A 24,480-nucleotide genomic window follows, 5' to 3' on the forward strand; every position below is an offset into this window, starting at 1 on the left:
GTTTGAGTTGCTGCCAATGTTTAGGTATAAATGAGCTTTGCTTAATTTTCCTTTTATTATGATAGAATGTGACATGACATGATGTGTTGGAACCAGAGGTACTTGTAGGACTCAAGACTTAGGAAGAGGGAGAAAAAAACCCCCAGGAATTCAATGGAGCCAAGCTTGATAAGGCGAAAAAAAGAACTTAAGAGAAGAAGGACAAGAAGCAGCTTTGGGAAAGCCAAAAAGGAATCGTCAGACTTTATTATCAAATGCTCCCAAAGGTAGTAATGTTTTGGTTATTTATGGAACACAGCTCCGTAAATGAAGGCTCAGCCCAGCTCAAAAGGAAGCAAAAACACACGGATTTAAAACATTTCCAAGTAAAACAAAAATTCTTTTCAAAGTATTATATATTGGAAAATTGGACCCCTTGAATGAGAGGCAGTTTTGTTTACGGATTAACTATGTGAACAGTGAAGCCAGACTTTCTGAGTTTTAATTCTAATTCAACCACTTACTGACTCTGTTGATCCTGGGGGGAATCATTTCTCATACCTCAGTTTCCCCAGATGTAGAGGGAAGGACAGCATATACCTCCTACTTTGAGGATTAAATGAGTAAATTAATAATAAAGTTTTGAAAACAGAGCTTGCACATAATAAATGTTAGTTGTTAGTAAGAGTCTAGCAGAAACAAAGCTGCTTCCATATTTCATTCCGTGTAAATGTCTAAATCCTTACAGTGCTTGACAACACCTTACCTGATCACAAGTGATGTTTCTGTTGAAAGAAATCCTAAGTAAAGGAATCTCTTTCAGGTATATAGATAGATACCTGCACCATGCCCATCAAAAGTGAAAATTGCTGTCTAGACTCTGGTAGCAAAAGGGTATATATTCTAGGTAGAAAGCCACTCTTATAAACCAAAAAACAGATTCTTACAGGTTAACGAACCGAGCTGCGGAGTTACAAGTATCTGGATGCAAATTTTAGCTCTGCCAAGTATTAGCTGACTGATGATGGGGTAGGTCACTTAACTTGTAAATCAGTTAATTTGTTTCTTAGCTTGTGATAGTCCTATTCTGTATGTAATACTCCTGGAACATTTTAAGCATTTGATACAAGCTAGCTATCATCATCACATCATCATTTGAGCTCAACTGTACCTAGGTTCATATGTTGTAACTGCAGGAATTTCAAGAGAGAAACAGCTTCCCCAAACATGCAAAGATTGGAGAAGGGAAAAGCAAAATTTAGTTACAGAAAAATGTCTGTATAAATCTTCAAAGAAATATTGTGGGTCTCTAAGTAATGACAAAATCTGCCTCAAATTTATAAGGAAGCCAAAGAGGAAGTAAAAATGAAAGCTACTAAAAAGGATAGCAGATGCTGAAAACAGTTTGCTGTTAGTGAAAGTATCATAAGGACATTATCATTGTCCATAGACATTTCTTTGCCAGAACAGTGTACAAATACCCAGATAAATAGCACATGTGCTTTCCTGTTCATATGCTAGGGCAACACACTAAGTTTGAAGACGATCCCTGGAATGACATCAAGTCAAGAGATTATCATGCTTGTTGTATCCACATTGCAGGACCTCCATTAACTCTCTGGACATCATCAGACACTGTGAAAAATGCTGAAGACAGGACAATATGACCCTGAGCTGAGAAGATTAATAACCGGTGAATAACTAAACTAGCTCACTGATAGTTTGCTATGCTGATTTCTACAGCTATCTTAATGGATTATTTGAGTAGTTTATGGGGCATAGCCAAAAATATACTTCATTGAGGGACATGAAAGGTCTGAGCAAAGCTTAGGTTAGTGAAATCTTTGGCTTTAAAACATGAAATCTTTTGAAACTGTTGTTTTCCCCTATTGCCTTCTATTTTATAATTCTCCAGAGGCCAGAAATCACACAAGGACTAAGAATTGCTTTTGGGAGCATCAGCACAAATTCCCACAGACACGGTAGGATCGCTTACCTCACAGGGTTACCCTGAGGCATACTGCTTGTAACAGTATGGAGGCAGGGCACTAAACTTCTAGGGGCAATTCATTCTTCAAAAGGAGTCAGTAGAATTTACCAGTAAGTGAGATCTGGATTCCAGTAGAGAAGTGTACTTGCATAATGAGAACAAGAGATCTGGAATCCCCATCATGTTAGAGGCTAGGTGTTATACACATTCAAACCCTGTTTCTTTCACAAGCTCAGTCTAAATAATCATCCTCATATAGATAACCTAAGAACAGTGGCAATGGGACGTTAATAAGTCATATAAATTATACAGGCCTTGATTTCATAGGGCCTTCTCTTTTAATGTTATTTAGGCATAAAGAGCCACAAAAAAAAATTACATGCAGGGATAATTTTACCAGAATAAAATAATAAAAAAACAACAAAAATAATCACTACGATTATGTGTCAGACACTGTGCTATTTTCTTTCCATAAATTATCTCAGTTCCTCTGCATAATAACTCTATTAGGATTCTGGGAACTCTCTAAAACTTCTTTAAACAGAAGTAAAGGAATTATTATTTTTTAAAGGCTTACGCCCATAAGAGAGAAGAGTTGGGCGGTATAACCACTAAAATTGGGGATGCTGGGAAGAAAGTATGTGGTTAACAGACAGGAAGACTGAATACTGAGCCAGCAGTAGGGAAATGCAAGGAGACTGGCTTATTCTTTAGAATATTCTTCAGAGATTCAGGAATTGGTTGCATCAGGTTCCGCTGGAAGTATAGGACATGGAACACTGGATGAATGTTGTTCAGAATAAATTAAGTCCCCAGATCCTCTCCTTCATTCCATTTAGCCAGGTGACTAACCTCCTTACCTCGGAAGTATACTGATATTTTTCTCTCTGAGGAGATAACAGAGAAAGGTCTCTGGGCCAGATGACACCAGATTCAACAGAGGATTGCAGGGATTTTATAAATACTTATATAGGGAAAGCTGAGATTCCCAACCTACTTCCTCAATATGGCTCCTAGAACAAAGGCAATGACATATCTGTCCTCCAAGAAGATTAAATACTCTTTCTCGAGGGACTGTGATCAATCCAAAAAGAAAAACCTAAAAATATTGATTTTGTGTATGTGTGTGTGTGGGGGGGGAGATTCCCCAAGGAAATGGCTTAGTCATACTCAATGCATAGTTAATAAACTTCACCCACAGGTTCATAGCTTCAAGTTCCTTTTTAGTGCCTCCTTCTTCAATATTAGCCAACAATGAAGAATCATTGATCTGAGGACAGCTTCTAACATAAAAGATCAAGTCTAAAGCAAGTAAAGAAAATCTATCATTAATATTTTAAGATAAATAAGAGATATTGAATTAATGCATTGACAATACTACAGATAAGGAACATTCAGAGACTAAAAGAGAGTTCTTAGAAATTCGAGGCATGATAATTGAGAGGTAGAGATTAACTTGTGTAGGACTAATCACCCATAGGCTGGCCTCTGGAAAAAGAGGAGGCTTTATGCCCTGCCCCAGGGAAACTAGCTAGCTACGGCCCAGGGTTTAAGGCAATCAATTCTATTCAACCCTAACACTTGTCCCCCAGCCCCCCCATCATGCCAGGTAAAGGGGTAGTATCTCCCCAACTATAAACACTGACATGATGTTTCTGCCACTTGCTCACATGCTAGCAGCCACAGATTTGGTTTCTAGTTTGCAGATCATGTTAAGAGAGAGGCTGTGCTTCCATAATCCTGCAGCTTGAACCTCTATAGCCCAAGGTTCAACACCCACTTTTGTCATCTGACAGTTGCCTTTTAGATCTCTGTGGGTTGCTCCAGAATGCCTGGACAATGGGGCATCTTGTATTCCTACTGCTGCTTATTGTCTCCACGAATTTCTTCCTGGAAATGCTGCTTCAGCAGGTACACTGTATGTGCAGCCTGGTCATTTGCCTTTGCCTGCCTGGCAATGACTGAGATGAAAGTAACTGGAAAAGAAAACTAAGGAAAGTTCTATAATATAGAGCAAAAACACAAAGACATGAAACACAGGAAGGATAAAAGAGAAAATTATAGAACCACTCAATATAAAGAAGACAGGTAAATAAAAGTAAAGAAATAAAATTTCAACAAATGCAACTCTGGATTTCCCAGAACAGAAGCACATATGTTTCCAAATTAAATAGGCTTATTCAGTATCAATCAGAGAAGAGGAAATTGGATCAGACATAATGAATTAGACACAATTAGACATAATCACAATATTATGACATTTCAGAACAATGCTGATGAATAGTCTATACATGTCTAGAGAGAGAGAGACAGAGAAAAACAAAAACAAAAACAGGTCATATGCAAAGGAATAGAAATTAGAATTATTTCAGACTTTTAATAGCAATGCTGGACTTTGTAAAACAGTGGATCAATACCCTCAGAATTCAGAAGAAAAATTATTTCTAGCCAGAAATTCTATTCCCAGCCAAACTATCATCAAGTGTGAGAGTAAAAGAAAGAAACTTATAGAGAAGTACAGTGCTTTTCAGGAAACCACTGCAGGGTATGCTTCAAAAAATGAATGAATAAATAAGACTTAGGTAATAAAGAATCCAAAATAAGAAAGATTTGAGAGGAATTCCCAAGAAAATGGTGAAGAATCATCTTAAATGGATATTATATAGTATGTGTTTAATCATATTTCTAAAAACTTCTGCATTTGTATCCAAAGTATGGGGTTTGAATTGGTAACATGTACATAGAAACTTAGTAAACAAACAGAAAGATAGTAGGGAAATAAAAAAGATGCACCAAAAAAGAAAGGAGAAGTAATCCTTACTTCATTGCTTACTTGGAAAAAGCACTGCATAGTCATAATTATGTAATTATGGACTAAAACTTAATCAGAATTGTGATTTGTTTATAATAAGAGGATGGGCGTGTGTGAGTTAAAAACTCATTTTCTATAATAAGTCAAAAGACAATCCCTAAAATTGAAGAATCAAGAAAGATAAACATATTATAAGTAATTTTTGTGTGTGTGTGTGTGTGGGCTGAGGAGGGGCAGGAAGCAAGAGAGTGAGAGAGAGAGAGTGAGAGAGAGCATGAGGGAGAGAATCTTAAGCAGGCTCCATGCTCAGTGCAGAGTCTGAGGGAGAGAATCTTAAGCAGGCTCCATGCTCAGTGCAGAGTCTGACACGGACTGTGAGACCATGACCTGAACTGAAATCAAGAGGCAGATGCCTAACTGAATGAGCCACTCAGGCACCTGGAGAGATAAAGATTTTATATAAAGATAAGACAATCAATACAAAACCAAGAAAAAAAAAAAGAAAAGCCCAACAAGTTGAAAGTGGTTGCCTCTGAGAAAGGGAAAAAAGGGAGTAAGTGCTTATGTTTCTCATGCTAAGTCCTTTAGAACTATTTTATTCTTAATTCCTTGTCTATATACATCTATGTAGGAAAGTTAAAACTGAGAAAACAAACTAAGGTCAGATAGACATTGGTACCCCAATTTCAAAGATGAAGAAACTGAGGCTCAGAAAAGTAGCAGCACAGGGGAAGTTTTCACCCGGATCTACGGGTGTTCCTAACTATGACAGGATACCTAGGTGCCTCTAGAAGGCAAAAAGCCTATCATTTTGCAGAGTATATCTATGTGACAGGCCATAAGCTTAGTGTTCTGCATAATGCCACCTCACTTAAGGCTCATAGCAACTCCTAAAAGCGGGCACTGTTCTCATTTTACAAAGGTAGAGTCAGACACTTAGAGAGGAAGTGAAGAAATTAGGATTTGAAGGGAGGTTTCAAAGTCCAAGCTAAGGAGCCCCCAAGCATTGTGTATTTTAATCCTCTCCAATGTACTGAATGAGTTGGGGAGGGGCTACTGTCAACCTTTACTTACGATTCCTCAAGTTTTCACAATGTAAAACCTGTTTCTTTGGCCTGTTGTTATGAGTCTCAAAAAATTCAACTCTGATTCATTTACTTTGGAGGATCTGTGCAGGTAAACTTGCAGCCTGACAGATTTCTTGTTCTGTCACCTAATGTTCATTTGGGAGAATGGCAGTTTTCTGCTTGACTCACTCGGTCTCCAGACCGAGATTTCAGTATGAAGCAGTGGCATTTTCCCTAAACTGCCAATGAAAAAGGACCTTAGAGCAGACAGAAAACTGTCTGAACTTGATTTAGATTATGCAAGATTTAGTCCCAAGAATTAACAGCTCTGCTCTCTTGGTAGGAGCTGTTACCTCAAATATGGATCTATGCATCCAATATGCGGTTCAGTAATAAGAGATGGTTAGTTTATAACCTGAAGGGCACTCCTCAGAGAACCCAGAGGGGAGTACACCACAGAAACGCCATCAACTCCAAATGACCCAGTTATTCAACACTAGCATGGTAGGACTTCGGGTGACCATGTGTTCTTGCTTCCCCAGTACAGTCCTGGTTTATGTGTTGTCCTGGCTTATCTATAGCATCCTGTTCACCCTAGTTTGGATGAAAAATTGTATGACAGCCTAGTGATACTTCATCATTTTTGTATGCTGGCACACAATCTATTGTATTCCCTGCTCCTCTCTTACGCCCACGAGAATATATTTGTTACCAAGTCAGTCCTGGGTAATGGAGATGGATAAGGGAGTATCTCACCTCCTTCGTATTCTCTCTTTCTAACAGAGTATCATCCAGAAAACAAGCATGCATTTTACTAACCTAATGTATTGTTCTGCATATTGTTTTAAAATAAAGGCAACTTCACTTCCTAGGTGCTTTAAATTAAACCAGGTTATTTGACAAATGACAGCACCCTTTCAGTCAGACATTATAGATAAGCCCAGGCAGAGCCAGGTGACACCTTTTGTGGGCTATTGATTAAAAGGAGCTGATATCCATCTTTCCAAGCACAGAATAATCCTCTGGCATTACAGAAATGATGGCAATCTTACAGAGAAGGTTAATCAGATACATGGGAAATCATATCTGCTCCTTGATAAAGTACAAGTCACTCAGAGATCAATCACAGACCCCAGCTGCCCAAATCACCCTCCCTCAGAAAACAGAATTCAAGGCAGGGAGATACTGGTTTGTCAAAACCTAGTACAAAACAAGACATTCTGCAGGTTTGAACAGTTTCGCCTGCTGAGAGCATTGATTTGTGGGTTTTATAATACATGCACAATGGTAAACAACATAAATATAAGAAGTAGATATAAAGTAATGATTTACCTCGTAGGAAAAGAGAGTGACTAATCTCTCAGACCTCAGTGCTGCTACAGCAACACTGCTGGAGTTTTGGTACATTTTTAGGGAACCAGAGTAGGATACAAAGTTAAGCATTTTCAGTCACTTCTCTTGGATAAATGGGCATGGAGGCAATGGGGAAGGGCAGGCAGTGAAAGGAAGAGAAGCATGATGATATTGAATATCATTTAAAGGTACCTACTCAATGCCAGAGGCATTTACAGAGAGAATGGTGCTTTACAGAGAAAATTCTAATCCTTGCAACACATGGGGCTTTCCATTTTATAGAGGAGGAAATCCAAACTCCTAAAAATTAATTTGCCCCAGATCACAGAGCTGCTCAGAAGGGCTAGAGTTGGTATACGAATCCAAGCTGTAGTACAGCAAAGCCCATACCCCTTTCACTGTGCCCCACTGAGAACCTCTATTTTTCCCTGGCCTGTTAACATTAATTTTCTCAGCTGTTACTCTAAAAGTAAAAATTTGCTGAACTCCTTTGGAAGGCAACATGGTACAATAGAAGGAGGCACAGGCTATTTGGTCTTATCTTGGATACATACTACTATAATAATAGTATGAATACAATATGAAAGACAAAAATACACTCATATACACATGTACACACACACATACACACACACAGAAACACACCCTAATTGTGGAGGCATATACATTATGAAAGCCCATTGGCCAAAAAACAAGAAAAATAGAAAACATATAAATACATAAATAAATGAAGCTGATGTGCCTTACTTCCTACATAAAAATACTGAGGCTCAGAGAAATTGTGAATTTTGGTCAAGATCACCCAGGCTGAGAAGCCACATAGGCTAAGATGAAGGTTACCTCAGCACAGTTGGAGCAGTACCCTGGCACTAAGGCTTGTCTTGGTCAATGGAACTGGTGAGATTTCTATTATCCAGAGCCCAACACATGGCTTCTTCTCCTTGTGTCTCACAAAGATGGCAGGTAATCAATTCAACCTAGTGACACAGTCAGCAATGCTTGCTACTGCTGTAGAGTCGCTTAGAGAATTTCACAGAAGACTTTCTAGAGGTTTCACACCTTGAATTACCAGTCCATACAATAACAGTACTTAACATTTATACTACACTTACCACATGGACAAATACTGTACCAAGTACTTTAAAGCACCATCTGATTTAATTTTCTAACTAACTAAGAGGGTAAGATAGAAACAGCATGGCAAAAAGACTTTATTCCTGAAGCCAAATACGCAATGGCATAGATAAGATGTTTATCGAATATGGCAGTTTATAGAATATGGAGCTATCAATTGGTGGGCTTTGAAGAGTAGCCAGAGAAAGAGAAGGAAATAAAAATTTGAACTCAGATATATACTAATTAATGTAAATACATTCTCTACTTTAGTTTTCCCCAAAAGCCTATGTAATAGGTTCTGTTATACCCATATTACAAAAGTTTATTTTGAACAGCTTTTAAGTGAATTTCGGATTTGAACCTGGTTTGTTTACCTGCAAAGCCCACAGTATTCCCCCTACAATGTATTAGTAGAGAAGGGAACAAATGGATTATATTGGATGTACCAGAAATCCTCTCTATTCAAATACTATGCTCTTAATATCTGACATGTTGTCACAGGAATTGAGAAGAAGGGTGCCAAGAGTCTATGAGGTTACAGAAGGGAAGACTTATGGTGGCACTGTTGCCTAACAATGTCTTTGGGAGTAGATGGAGGGCTGTTATCACAGTAGATTTGGGATCAGGAGAAGCCCCTAAGTGAGAATCATTAAGATGATGATCCTTAAGAATGTGTCAAGCTCTAGAAATTATGATTCCTGGATCACAGCTGGAAAATTCACTTTATTCCTTCCTTTTCTTTATCTTTCTTCTTTTTAGAGTGCAAAAAGATCACTACTTATTTTTTTCTTTTTATATTGAGATATAATTCACACAGCAAAAATTCACCCTTTTAAAATATCCAATTTAGTAGGTTTTGCATATTTATTATTTGCACAACCATCACCACTATCTAAGTTCATAATATTCCATGACCTCAAAAAGAAACCTGGTACTATTTATGAGTCAGTCCCAATTCTCTCTTCCATTCATCCCCTGACAACAGCTAATCTACTTGCCATTTCTATGAAGTTGCCTGTGGTAGACATTTCATATAAATGAAATCATACAATTTGTAGCCTTTTGTGTCTGGCTTCCATTGAGCATCATGTTTTCAAGGTTCATTTATGTATCGTTGGGATTTATCAGTTTTTTACTTCTTTTTAAGGATGAATAATAGTCCATTGTATGGAAAGACCACATTTGGTTTTTCCATTCATCAGCTAATAGTCATTTGGGTTGATTTCACTTTTGGCTGTTAACAGTAATACTGCTATGAACATTCATGTACAAGTTTTAAATGCTTTCTGATATATCTACATAGGGCTCAGTTTTAAAGTCAAACTTTTTAAGGGAAATACTGAAAATTGCCCTAAAAATCCCACAGGAAGTTACCACCTTAGAATCAATATGGTATCCAAATGTGCCAGTTTATCTCCAGCTCTTTCTTTGGCTATCAGCCACTTGAAGTGGCTGGCTTGTGTTTGGTGGCCATATTGTAAAATCAACATGTCATCAAACACTAGAATCCCATTCAGTGTGGCAAGATGATCATATTTTAAGAAGTACATGACGAATGTGGTGCACTGAGCCCAGTGTCCTTTCAGATCCTTATCTCATAAGTACTTACGGATCAACTGCTTGGTAAAACTGTCTACACCACTTAAATTGTAATTCTTCTCTTTCCTTCAGGGATCATACACTGAATTCATGTAAAATAAATGCTCATACAATTCAAATCTCCTGCACATGGAAGACATCATTTCATTTCCTTTGGGAGCCTGAGTTACAGTACCTTTGGAAAGATTTTGTTGTTGTTGTTGTTGAGAAAAAAAAAAAAACCCTGGAATTTAGAGGACTTTCAGGCTTTATTCCAACTAAGTATTACTTTATGAAACCATAGAACTTTAAAACTGCAAGAGGTCTTAACTCTCTCTGTTCAAGGCTCTTCATTTTATAGGTAAGAAAACTGGAGTCTGGAATCATATTTAGTAGTGACACTGCTTAATGTCCCACAGTTGGCTGGTAACAGAGCTGGGACCAGAACCCAGGATGGCAGAAACTCAGCTCACTGTTTTTTCCACTAGACTGCAATCATTCCCATATTCACACAATTCAGAAAAAGTAGGTCATATCTTCTCAAGTTTTATATTATTCACAACCTTTATAACCCAGCATGGTGTTAGTGTTTTATTATTTCTCTCTCTCTCTCTCTCTCTCTCTCTCTCTCATTGTGCTACAATCACCCCCAGGCGGGCAGGGAGTCCAAAATGTTAGTTAGCTAAGGGAAAGAGCTATTTTGTTTATAATTTATGGCTTTTCCTTTATACACAGAGCTTCTTCCAAACAGACTGGTATACTAATGCTTTCAGCTGAAGGATGGCACCCTGATTTTCTGCAGCTAAAACTTAGCACAAATTTTGTCAAACACACTAGTCAAATCAATTAGAAATATTCATGAAAATAAGAAAATGGGTTTCTGGGTGTTTCATGACCACTATTTAGTACCAGTAATCCACATTCTCCTTATTTCTGTGGCAGTTGACAGGAATCCCCAGTCAGCAGAGTCTTTTTAAAGACAGGACTAATTTGTTTCCTGGTGAGAGGTGACAACCTGCCTCAATTTGCTTCAGATTTCTCAAAGATAATGACTTGTGTTTTCTTGTCCCAATTAACCACTGGCTGCTCCTGAGAAGACTGTGTCCATTCAGATAACTGAGTTTCTATTCACCTTGATAATCTCATGGTACAGACGTGGGAGTAAAATGCAGATCCGAAAAAGAATCATGGGCAGAATTACAAACAGAAAGATTTGAAACATTCCCTTTTACAATCTTCTTCTCATATCCCCATCATATTCAACTTATATCTACTTAATAAGTTAATAGTTGAAAATAATCAAAAGAGTGGCCTTTTCCACAGAATGATGAGACCCACTTAATAGCGTTAAGTCAGAAGTTCAAAGAGGGCCTGGCAGTATCATGTGTGATCCAGAGATATAAGACAATAAGGAACAACGAGGGCTGGGGTCGGTTTTGAGAGTACATGCCTCCCCACTCTAAGGGCACCCTGATTCACAGACAAACAAAACTGTGGTTTCAAGTCAAATTAGCCAACACTTTGTAACCTGTGGCTATAGCTGACATTTGAATACTGCTGATCCTTCCTACCACCCTTCTCTCCTGCCCACCCCCCATCTCATCCAATGGTGAGTCTGGGGGTGGGGGAAGAATTCCTGGCTCTGTGCCATTCTTTCTCCTGGAAGTGTGAAATAAACACATATAGTGGGTTGATTCTCGCATTCTATACGTTTTGTAGTGGTGCAAGTCTATCAAACCTGGAATTCAGCATTAGGGAGTCTGCCATTGCTATGTATCTAGCCACATTCCCTTCCATCAGCTCTATCATGATAAAGCTGACATTCAGCTGCCATCTGCCTCAGCACCTTGACTTACCTCTCAGTGGCTTTCAACCTCAGTCAATAGATAAAAGTATTATTTATTGAACTCCCTCAAATTCCAACATATAATAGAAAAAAGATTCCTTTACTGGACTCTGTTTTAGGAATACACTATCCATAATTAGCATAATAATGTTTTCAACCCATACTGCATTGCTGATTATGAATAAATTCAGACCGGGAGAAAAAAATTCAGAGAGATTCTGCAATAAGAACATTAAGTCAACATGATAGAATTCAACCTCGGGGCATGCTTTGCTCAGGGGTAGAAAGACACATAGGGCAGAAATAAGTTTTTAAAACTACAAAATTGCAGAGTGAGAACATTTCAGAGTTGGGAGGTTCATATGGGTCAGTGTTTACAAAGTCATCCAAGTAGGCTGCCGGTACGTTAACATTACTTGAAAATGCCCCTTACAGGCCACTCAGACCACATGCTTCCACCTGATGGCTGCATACTTTCTGCACTGTCTCCCTAGGGCACATGTCCAGTCTGGTAGTGATCATTATCAATAATGGAAAAATCACGAGTTTCATCTTTTGCATGGTGTAAGTATTTGAACCTTTTCCTTTTTATTGAACACACACAAAAATATCATTTGCTCTAATGCTTACCACCCATCTATTCTGTTACTGCCTTTTGACGTCACATAGAGTGTGCTAGCTCTTCAAATGTTTGAAAACACTGACCATTCCTCTCATCCACCCTCCACAGGTCTTCTTCTTTGGCCTCACCACTCCTAGTTCCTTTAGCTGTACCTCCTACCATCACCCCAGCTGTCCTCCTCTAGGCTGATTTCAAATTTTTATTGTCAGTCTAGAAATAAAAACATAGTCGTTTCCCAGTATTTTCATCAGTGTTACTGTAGTTTTTCCCCCTCTCTTATTTTGGATACTCTATTAATTATGGATCTAATTTGCCTCAAAACAATGTAGAATATTGCCGACTCAGCAATGATCTTACAGTCAACTAAAACTTTAAACACACAGCATAACCTAAAACTTCTCTCTCTCTCTTCCTGATTTTGGGAGCCAAGTATAAATCTTTACATTTGCCACTATTAAATTAGGCTTGTTACATTTGGTTCATATGATTATCTTATATGGTAATTTCGAATACTGATTCTGTCATTTTATCTATTCTCTAATAATTCATGTGATCAGGATATGATTGGTAACATCATGTGTCACTGGTAAGAAATTTCAGTAGGAGGGGGCTCCTGGGTGGCTCAATCAGTCAAGTGTCTGACTTTGGCTCAGGTCATGATCTCCCGGTTCACGAGTTTAAGCCCCACATCAGGCTCTGTGCTGACAGCTCAGAGACTGGAGCCTGCTTCAGATTCTGTGTCTCTCTCTTGCTTTCCGCCTCTCCCCTGTGTGTATAGTAGGATCTTTTTCCTCCCAAAAGTTTTATTTATTTTGAGAGAGAGAAAGAGATAGAGTAAGTGGGGAGGAGCAGAGAGAGAGAGAGAGAAAGAGAGAGAGAGAATTCCAAACAGGCTCTGAGGCGTCTGTACAGAGCCCTACACAGGGTTCAATTCCATGAACCGTGAGATCATAACCTGAGCCAAAATCAAGAGTCTGACACTCAACCCACTGAGCCAACCTGGTACCCATAGCAGGACCTTTTTGTATGAGTATATCTATTAACAGATTTGCAGACAGATAGATACACAATTGGCCCTTGAACAACATGAGTGAACTGCATGGGTCCATTTACAGATTTTTTTGACACAGTACAATCCAGTAAATGTATTTCTTCTTATTATTTTTTAATAGCATTTTCTTTTTTCTAGATTACTTTATTGTAAGAATACATTATATAATACCTACAACATACAAAATATGTATTAAATGACTGTTTATGTCATTGGTAAGGCTTTCTGTCAAGAGTAGGGTATTAGTAAAAAAAAAAAAAACAACAAAACACAAACCAGTAAGCTATTAGTAGTTAAGTTTTCGGGGAGTCAAACTTATATTTGGATTTTTGACTGCACAGAAGTTGGTAGCCCTAATCCTTGCATTGTTCAAGGGTCAAATATAGATTTAAACACACACACACACACACACACCTAGATGTAATTCTGTAAAAGAATGTAAAAAAACATTTAATTGGATCTCTCGGAATGAGATTAACTTTTTTCTAATATTTCTACAAATAACATGGATTATCACATACTTAAAAAAGTATTTAAAACATCCTATGCTGTGATAACTACTTTTCTTTCTAAATCCTCTTAGAAGATGTAAAATTTCCCATGAAGTCGGGGTCAAGATCATATATGTATAGTTAATGGAATGTGTTTTCTTTCCATTAAAAAGAAAATCAAAATATTTGCCTCTCTATTGCCCACAGTTCCTGAAATATGGCCAAGATTGTTTCAGGGGTCTCCTTTCTGGACATGTTCTCATTTCATCTTTTCACTGGTTTTTCCCTAAACATGCTGGGAACTTTTATGCCTTTGGCTACTAGATAAAATTTTTTTGCCTGATATTACCTTTATATTTCATAACCTGGTGAGCTCTTATTCATTTCTTAGTTCCCAGTTCAATTATCACTTTTATCCCCTCAGTGAATCCCCTCTTCATTCCTTCCTTTCTGTTCCTTCTATACTTTCAACAAAGCTCTATCTCTTTGCCTATCAGTATCTACTCTTAGACTGTGAGCTCTTAGGTTTGTAGCCAGGCATTCCCCGGAGAACTTACTAAAAATGGAAATTCCTGGGTTGCACCTTTGGAGATTTTTGTTCATCAGAGCAGGGGAGAGTTCAAGAATGTGCATTTATTTAAAAAAAAAAAAACAATAGGCAATTCTGATGCTTGTGGCCTGTTGCCCGTGGTGTCACAGAGGGAGGGTGACAAGTATGTGATTTGTAGCTTTTCACTGTTCTCTCATATTTGGACTGTATCAGATTGTCTTCTCATCAACTATACTGGTCTGTATAATTTAATTTTTCTTTGCCTTACCCATTAAGAAGCACTAGTGCCAACAGCATTGTGACCAGCTATTTTATTTGTGTTGTAGACAAAGCCAACAGAGACAGATATATGTCACAAGACATGTGGGTAAGCCTTATGAAAATAGATATGAAAGAGAAGGCACTTCTGATTAGACCCTGTCGATCTTACTCTTCTTGGAAAAATTGAAGCTTGACTTACATTTATAAGCAGTTCTACTTCTGAAGAGACAGAAGGGGGGAGTTAATATGGCAATAGGTGACATGTTTTCTAGTATGGGCAGCTTTCAAAGTGGATATTGTTAATCCTCATTTAATAACATGTCTTGCACTTTTGCACAGTGATTATCGAACTGCTAGAAGACCATGTAAAAAGCCACTGTTGCTCTAAGTGTTCTGCTTACATTTCTTCTTCCATAGCTAGTAACCTACTTCTGGGTCTTCAAATGGCTGCATAGAAGAGACAACCATTTTAACCTTTTAGAAATGAATCTTGCTAGAGTAAATCAGAGAGAAATGATGGAAATGTTAATTAACTTGCCTTCATCCTGGTCAGATTCTGTATTTAACCTAAAAGCCTACAGTCTTTTGGGAGGTTTTCTTAGATTTGATTGCCTATGACAGCCAGAGAAATTCAATTATGGTTTGGTGGCGCTACTCCTTTGGGACAGCAAAACCCCCTCCTGCCTCTGGTACAGAAAACAAATGCCAAGAAACGAAGGTGAGAATCACTCATGAATTTTTCTGACACATCTCTTTTCTGGTTCAGGGTTTGTAATAGACCAAACTTTCCTTTTTTGAATTGGGACCAAATGCTGGCTTCCCCCATGGGACCATCTCTAAAATAAAAGGAGATGGATGATTTAACACACACACTTACACACACACACCCCTCTGCTTCTGGGACAGCTTGTCCATATAAAACCAACCAGTCTTCATGACAAACCACAGGAAGTTCTGATATTTAGGAACAGAAGATAAAAGTGCTTGATTTTACTTTCCTTTTAATTTACTACACAATTAGCCATTTAAAATCCATTTCAGCTTTGGAAATTATAAAAAAGAAAACATACCACAGCTGAAAACAAACCACATTGATCTTTAAACATTTTATGAACTGAAAAGCTCAACATAAACCATTTCTTTCCTTCAGCGGGAAACAGCTCTATGGCAAGATATAAGATGACAGATGTAACCTAAAAAGATATGCACAAGAAAGAGATGGACTTTTATTTATGTATTTGAAAAATATATAACTTTAATAATGCTGGGGATGGGTTCAGTAGTGGTAGCAGAGGTAGGCCAGAGATCTATGCTTTTTAATATCAACTTCCTCTCGAGTAAGAATTTTATCACATTAATAGCTAAATCATACTGATTGTAAAAGAGCTGAAATGAGGCAATTAGTACGGCCTATGACAGCCATGAAGAATGAAACATGTGAGGTTTTCAGTGCAAGCCAGATGGATATCTTCAATATTCTTCTTATTATCTGCTTGTGGTAATAAGTTCAATTAAACTGAATCAGAACAACACAAGTCTCTTTGAATTGCCGGAAAAGAAATTAATTATGTGCTTCACATTTAATGAAGCCAAAGAGTCATATTCTGTTTGCCTTTATTGTTTGTTTGTTTTATTTATTTTGATTGCTGAGTATTCATTAGGAACTAAACCATTTATTTCATTCTACAGTAGAGATTTTTCTTTAAAAGACAATTTTGGATTAAAAAGGTTAAATATCATTAGCAATAAGGTTTTTATCTATTCTGTAATATCAGGAGGAGAGATAGAAAGTTGGATCCACTATCTGAATGATTTTGACTGTGATATCTTACCATGCACAAGAATTCTGACCTGGCGTTTCCTTTTAATTTGAGATATTATACATAGATGACTAACAAAAACAAATCAGCAGTACTCATATTCCCATTTCTAGAATCAGCAGTCTCTAACATTTTTTACAGCCTTTTCCCCTCTGAATATACATGAAAATTTTACCCAAGTAAAATATTGCCAATATAGCTTAAGTCCTTTCATATAACCTCTCTCCAGATCCCTTCTCTCACAAATACCATGAGTTAATTTTTATCCTGAACATGTATTTTTATGTTTAAATATTATATGGTATGATTTCCTGTTACTAATTTTATATTAAATCATATTACATGCATTATATGAAATAATGCCACATGTATTATTCTTTAATTTGTTTGTGTATTTTCCCCTTGTCATTACAAACAATGTAATGAACATCTTTGCAAGTGTACCTCAGAACATGTATAATTTCCTCTAGAGCAGATACCCAGAAATGGAATTCCCAAGCCACGGAGATTGCACTTTTTTTTTTTTTTAAGGTTTATTTATTTTTGAGACAGAGACAGAGCATAAACAGGGGAGGGGCAGAGAGAGAGGGAGACACAGAATCTGAAACAGGCTGCAGGCTCTGGGTGGTCAGCACAGAGCCCAACGTGGGGCTCGAACTCACGGACCGTGAGATCATGACCTGAGCTGAAGTCGGATGCTTAACCAACCAAGCCACCCAGGCGCCCCGAGATTGCACTTTTCAATGTTATCTTCTCTCTACGGTGTCTCTTCTAGTTTACATTCCTACTTATAGTGAGTGTATGAGTACTGTCCACACTCTCATGAACAAAAGGTTTTCTTGATGTTTATCTTTTGCCAATTTCATATGTAAAAAATCCTATCACACTTGTGCTTACATTTGCGTTTTTCTTATTAGCAATCTAGTAAGATTGAAATTTTATTCAAAATCTTGGCCTGCAGTGTGTCTTTTATATCAAAAGCAAGAATGTGAAGCCTGCCTAGGCATAGATGCCTTCCTATGAAAGGGCAGAGTTGGCATAGGAACACAAGAGTTACAGGATTACTTCCTAGGATGAAGAAGACCAAAGATAAAGAAATGATGGCAGGATGCAGTCGGAGTAGACTGTCACGGTATGCAATCTTAATAAAATTAAATCTTAGCATTATAAAACGTGAGAAGATCTTTTACAGAAAGTATTGGGCAAAAGGGGAATCATTCTATCTATGATTAATATTGCTAAAGGCACACTATTTGCTACGTCCATGTGGCCCTCATTAGGGCTCACAGGAATGTCAGGGGAAATATTACACTGTTTCATCAAGGTCTTGGCTTCATGTCTTGGTATAAAGAGTTCCAGGTTATGTCATGCTCTGTGAACACAGGAGGAACAAGAGGCACACTTATCTAACTTTTCTTTAGGATTCTCCTATCTTACTTAACTGTTGCCAACTCCACTGTGGCAGGTCTCCATATCTAACAGGATCTAGTATTGAAATACTCTGGCCATTGTCGTTCCACCAGGGGACCTAACATAATTAGCATTTAGCACTTCTAACAACAAACTTTTCCTACTCTGGGTGCCTTGGGTCAAAATTCGTGTTAATCCTATTAGAAAGACCCTTAATTATTGCCTAGAAATAATTGGTTCCAGTGGAAGACACTTAATTAGGTTGAAATGTATTCTGTTATAAGGGCCCAATGTTAAAAGCTTTTGTTGTGGGTTAGCAGCCAAATGTCATTGCTGGTTACTGATTTCTGATTGATCCCCAGTCAAATATGGATAAAGCCTTGAATAATTTTACATAGAAGATGTGGGCTGTTTCAAACTCATTTTCAAAAAAGGTTCCAAGTGAAAAGACTCTACATTATTGTGTCAGTCATGGTATGCATGGATAGGTTGATATTTCTCAATGTCATACAGTTAAAAACAGATGTATTTTACATGGAATATTGTAGAAATGTTGTAGAAACTCATTGGTGTTGGTAAGAATTTCCTTTCTGTTATATGTATGTGTTTGATAACATCTTTTCTTCTAAATGTAAATAAATTCTTGACGGGTTGGACATTGAGCATTCTGGGAATGAAAGCATCAACTAAATGTTCATTAAGCCACAGGAGCGTCTTCCCTTTGCAGGAATGGAAAATGAGAATTTTCTTGTTACAAGTATTTGAGGTCTTTTTTTTTTTTTTTAATTTTCTAACATTTATTTCTTTTTGTGAGATAGAGACAGAGCACCAGCCGGGGAGGGGAAGAAAGAGAGGGAGACAGAATCTGAAGCAGGCTTCAGGCTCTAAGCTGTCAGTACAGAGCCCAACTTGGGGCTCAAACCCACAAAGTACGAGATCATGACCTGAGGTAAAACCCGATGCTTACATGACTGAGCCACCCAGGTGCGCCCAAGTATTTGAGGTCTTAGTTAAATTCTACTGAGAATTTTTTTTCTATCAAAGATAGTTAAAGTTCAATTTTTTTTTATTATGAAAGTAATTCTGTGCACTGACTAGAAAAAAAATGTAATCTGGAAAACAAAAATAAGTGTTTTTATTTATTTTTAATTTTTAAAAATTATTTTATTTCTTGATCTATTAAGAAGTATTTTAAAATTCAGATGAAAACAGGGTAAAACGTGTATAGAGGGCACTTTAAAAAGAAAAAAACAAATTATTAGTAAAAGAACAACCTGCATCCAGAGACATGGGTAAACTAAATGTGAAACAGTTCAAATGATTTAGGCTGGTGACAGTGAAAAGTTCAGGAAGAGATAAGTATCTTGATAAACCCCAGTTGACACATTTTGTTCTTTAGGACTCTCCCTGGCCTAATTGTCTGGTTCCATCAGTGTGAGGCCTTCTCATTCCTTGAGAATCAGATCGAATACATTGTTCTACTGTCTTCCAAGGGTTTTTTTCTCCTCTCTCTCAATCAATGATCCAATTGCCTCTCTGGATTTTTAACTTATATCCAAGTACTAGGTCAACCCTTTTGATACTGGGGTAAGGTTAAGGTCTTGTGAAAGAACTAACCCCACCAATTTTAGCTTGTAATCAGACTCAAGGGGATGTCAAAATTCCCAGTACTGCATAACCTGGCAAGGCTATACCTCAGACCAAGTATTGAAGATCTGTCTAGGGAAATAAAAAACTCATAAAAGAAAGGATCAGTAAGTTTTTTTTTTTTTTTTTCTGGAAAGGGCCAAATAACAAATATTTTAGGTTTTGCTGGCTAAGAGGCAAAATTGAGAAAATTATGTAGGCAGTTATATATTACATGGTTTTCGTCATGATTGTTCAATTCTGCAGTTGTGTAAAAATAACCACAGTCAATATGTAAACAAATGACATGGCTGTCTTCCACTGAAACCTTATTTACAGACTCTGAAATATGAATTTCATAACATTTTCACATGTCTGAAATTGTTATTATTCTTTTGAATTTTTTTCATCCAGTGAAACACATAGAAACCATTCTTAGCTCCTGGGCTGTACAAAAACAGATAGCTGGCTTTTGGCCCATGGGTCATCATTTGCCAACCCCTGAAAATATAGCATATATATCAAGATCAAGTAGGGTGCTTATTAAAAATTTTTTTTTCTTTATCCCTAAAGACTTAGATTTATTAGGTTAGGGTACTGGAAATCTATACTTCTGCTAAGCATTCTAATGAACTTTCACTTGCGATGCGGCATATGCAAAGTTCTTTGATGTAGGACAGAGCTTCTCAAAGTATAGTCTGGAATCACCAGTCGTAGACTTACTCAAGGTCATTTTGGTTGTGGTTCAGCAAGATAACTATGATAATAACATCCACAGCTTAGAGCCTTGCACTTCATTTTCATGCCTGGAGGTTGTCAATAGGAGCTAGGGTTGCTATAACCATAGTTATCTTGCTGAACTACATTGAAGACAAATACGCTAAGTTACCCTTCTTTAGGAGTGCTACTTAAAAATATCTCTCATATGAAACCTGTACAGCAAAGACACTGTATCATGCGAAACGGCATGCTTTTTACTCTGCTACAGAGATAAAAATGAATTAGTAAGTACAATATTGCATGCAAATGCAGCCTGCCCTCTGTATAGTTTTTAATGATGTCGACAATTGCTAAAGCTCATCTTGGTTGAAAGGTCAAATATTATGCTTTCTGGTAGGATTCAGGGGTCTGACATGAGAACTGTTCTTGTTTAAAATTAAACAGCAAACCAAATCCCAAATATACTATAACTAGCTTAAAAAATAATATCAGTAAAATTTAGAAATTCAGATGATGGGATGATAATCAAGAGCCCCCTGGGCACCTGTCAGAATTCTGCAGTTTGGAAGCCTGCTCATGCATAATCTGAATATTTATCCATTTTATGGTTGCCAGCCAGAGATTTATTTTAAACCTCCTGTACCTGCTGTAGTGGATTTATCCCTTTCTTCTCCCCCACCTGCTTACTTACTGACCCTGTGTTTGACACTATCTCCGGCCTCCCTTGAAAACACAGTGGTGGGGGTGAGGAGAAAGAGAATTGGATTTTAAAAGCATTGTTAATGACAGAATTATTATAAAAAGGTTAGGAAGATGTGTTCTGATGTCTGACCTTCACGGTGTTTTAATCCTACGTATGAGGAGATCAAAACGAATACAAGCACATTTTAAGGTTAGAGAACACCTTCTCTGATAAATTAGTCCCTTTGTAGACCTCAAAATTGAATTAAAATACAGCGCTCAGTCATATTTCAGGCTAAACTGTTACATTTACATTAAAGGTACAGGGCTGAAGCATTATGATGTGCGATTCAGTACTTGGCACAGTTCACATGGAGTTCAGAATGGTTTTCTCTGCCTTTATCGTGCTTTATGGGGCAGATTTCTAAATTGCATTTCTCGGTTTATGTTAATGTCCTTCACAGCGACCTGGTGGTCTGGATGCCCCTATGCACACACATGTACTTCCCATTAATGCTAATGGGAGTCAGAACCAAGCAACGGGAGATAAATGTTCTCTCAAATACCTTCTGACCTTACCTAAAGTAACAGGATTGCTAACTTCTGTGAACATATGGACCAGATAAAACTCATATTTCTTTTTTTCCCCCTTCTCACCTATAAGAATAATAAAAGAAGCAGAGAACCTCTGCAGAAAAACCGACTGCAATGGAGCACCACCAGCCAAGCCCAGAAAGAGCGTGGCTTTTAAACAAATGAACTCCCCCTGGCAGGGAGCCAATGACCCCAGGGCTCATACCTACAGATCTTGGCCTTCCACTTTCACAGGCTACCAGGCTCTTCCTGCCACAGTCTTTTTCGTTCCCCCCTATATCAGGACATTTTAGTTCTTAAGTGTTCCATGTGCCTCAGCAAAACAGGTATTGATCCTGTCGTATGTCCCTCTAAATCCTTTCCATAAGTCCGCTAAAACTATCCTGTAAAATGCCAATGTACCATCTTTCCCAATCTTCATATCCCATCTTTATGATTTTGTGTATTGCCTCATAAAAATAACACATACTTAACATTTTTCTTTATACTGGCTCACTTCTTTACTTAAATACATTTTATTTTTTTTAAGTTTTTATTTATTTTGAGATAGAGAGAGAGAGAGCAGGAGCAGGGGAGGGGCAGAGAGAGGAAGAGAGAGAGAATTCCAAGCAGGCTCTGCACTGTCAGCACAGAGCCCTATGCAGGGTTCGAACTCATGTACCGTGAGATCATGATCTGAGCCAAAATCAAGAGTCAGATGCTTTACCGACTGAGCCACCCAGGCATCCCTTTACTTAAACATATTTTAAAAGGAGGTTTTTTTTTTTTTAATCATTGCCATGAACGGAAAACTAGTATTTTCCTAATACACATTGTAAGAAACAAATTATTGAAAAAAACCAAAAAACAAAAAACAGTGAAAGTATGAAGTCTAAAACTGTCTCTTACACTATACTTGGGGAATCACCATTTGCATTTAAGGAGAAGTCTAGAAATAAAGTATTTAATCTCCTTAAAAAGGTGGATGTTCCTACCTCAGCAACATTTATATCCACCCCAAACATGGGGTGGATATGGCATATTTCATAACTGGTTTATTGGCAAGTTTTGTGCCGTGATTTGGCACAAGACAAGCATCAGAGAACCATCTGGATGGATGGGGATGGAGTGTCTTGGGACTGGTTGTATGGCTGGAATATGAACTCTAATGGGAAATACAGGACACTCCTTTCTGTCCACCATCTTGAAAGCCAAGGAAATCAAGGCTTATCAAACACAGGACATAACTTGTAACCACATATAAAAACATCCAAAAACAGCAATATAGAACAGCAAAAAGTGGTTTCTAGCCTTAGGTGTTTATAATCTTTCACATTCTCGGGCATGTTTTTGATGGCAGGTTCAGCAGTTCTCTTTGCTAATTACTCTAATGGGCTGGTGGTGGCAACTTCAAACATGTTCATTTCAACAAGATTCAGAATGTATGTGCAGCCATTTTATTCAAATATAAGCTACAACAACAAAACAACCACTAATATTTCCTGAGTGCCAAACATTATGTTAAGCACTTAACATGGATTATCACAGTCATCAAAACAACTCTAAGAAGTCGGCACTGCTATTATCCCAACACAGGTTAATTATGTAGTCCAAGGTCACAGAGCTAGTAAGTGAGAAAAATGAGATTCAAAGCCAGATCTCTCTGCCTGTAAGCCCAGTCTCTTAATCACTATCTAAGACTACTGCCTAGTACTCTCTTGTATCTCTATAACTAGCAAATAATCTATAATTAGGTCCCAGCTCTGCCATTAACCAGCTCTGAAACCTTGGGATTCCTCTTGGTCCTAGCTGATCACTGTTTCCTTCTGCAGCTGAGAAAGCCATAAATTAGCAAAGACCTCTAGCTGGAATTTTGATTTACAAATATTATCTAACCTCTTTTTCTCTTTGCCCTGTGAAACCAAGTGCACACATAGTCTATGCCCATGCTATTGCTCTGAGTGATTAATTTACAGACTGAAATAGTGGAGTTAATCTAAATACAGATTTACTTCTGACTCTTGGTCTTCCAGTTTTTCTGTGTACTAGATAAGTATGTTTTGAATAAAAAGCCTTCTCTAAATGGTAGTATCTTTCCAATTTCCAATGACCCCAAAATAGGCAATTAGATAGTTGTTATCTTTCTTCTTCTTTTTTTTTAATGTTTATTTATTTTTCAGACAGAGAGACACAGAGCATGAACGGGGGAGGGTCAGAGAGAGGGAGACACAGAATCCGAAACAGGCTCCAGGCTCTGAGCTGTCAGCACAGAGCCCGACGCGGGGCTCGAACTCACGGACCGCGAGATCCTGACCTGAGCTGAAGTCGGCCGCTTAACCGACTGAGCCACCCAGTCACCCCTTATCTTTCTTCTTTAAATTACAATTGAGATAGATAGAGAGATATTTTTATTTTTCTTAGGCTATCTTACTTCACAGAAGGAGCAACAAAGAGGAAGAAGGAAATAATATGATGTGACCCATCTATATCTATTATACAAAAATATCTATTTTATAAAAATATATTATAGAAAAAGAAAACAGAATTAAAAATATTTCCTAGTACAGGAGTCCTGGATTAACACTCCTCTTCCACTACTGGTGACCTTGAGAAAGTCACCAACCTGAGCCTTATCCTCCCCAGTCAGATCATCCATTGCCGAGATCCTTTCAACTCAAAAATTCTATGACTCTATAAGCCATGAAATAATAGAAATGCAAATAAAATGTAAATTAAAATCTCATACTTTGCCATTTAGTACTTTCAGCCCATCCCATCAATCGGGTGATAGAATAGACTCATATCATGTGCTGTGCTAAGGGCATAAAGGAATTTGTGTCATATACTACAAAGCACCCAGACTAAGGTTATGTGGAAAATTTTATTTCCTCAAAACCGAGAGGGTTGGCAGGGTGACTAAAAAAGCACAGAGGT

The 24,480-nt window shown here is 37.7% G+C and overlaps 1 protein-coding gene across 8 annotated transcripts in view; it reads right to left on the reverse strand.

Moving 5' to 3' along the window:
- Positions 1-24,480, reverse strand: part of CNTN4 (contactin 4) — a 914,517-nt gene that overhangs the window by 42,492 nt on the left and 847,545 nt on the right. The gene's annotated exons all lie outside the window — the stretch shown is intronic.

The sequence above is a fragment of the Neofelis nebulosa genome, chromosome 4 (genome assembly GCF_028018385.1).
Source record: "Neofelis nebulosa isolate mNeoNeb1 chromosome 4, mNeoNeb1.pri, whole genome shotgun sequence".
Lineage (NCBI taxonomy): Eukaryota > Metazoa > Chordata > Mammalia > Carnivora > Felidae > Neofelis > Neofelis nebulosa.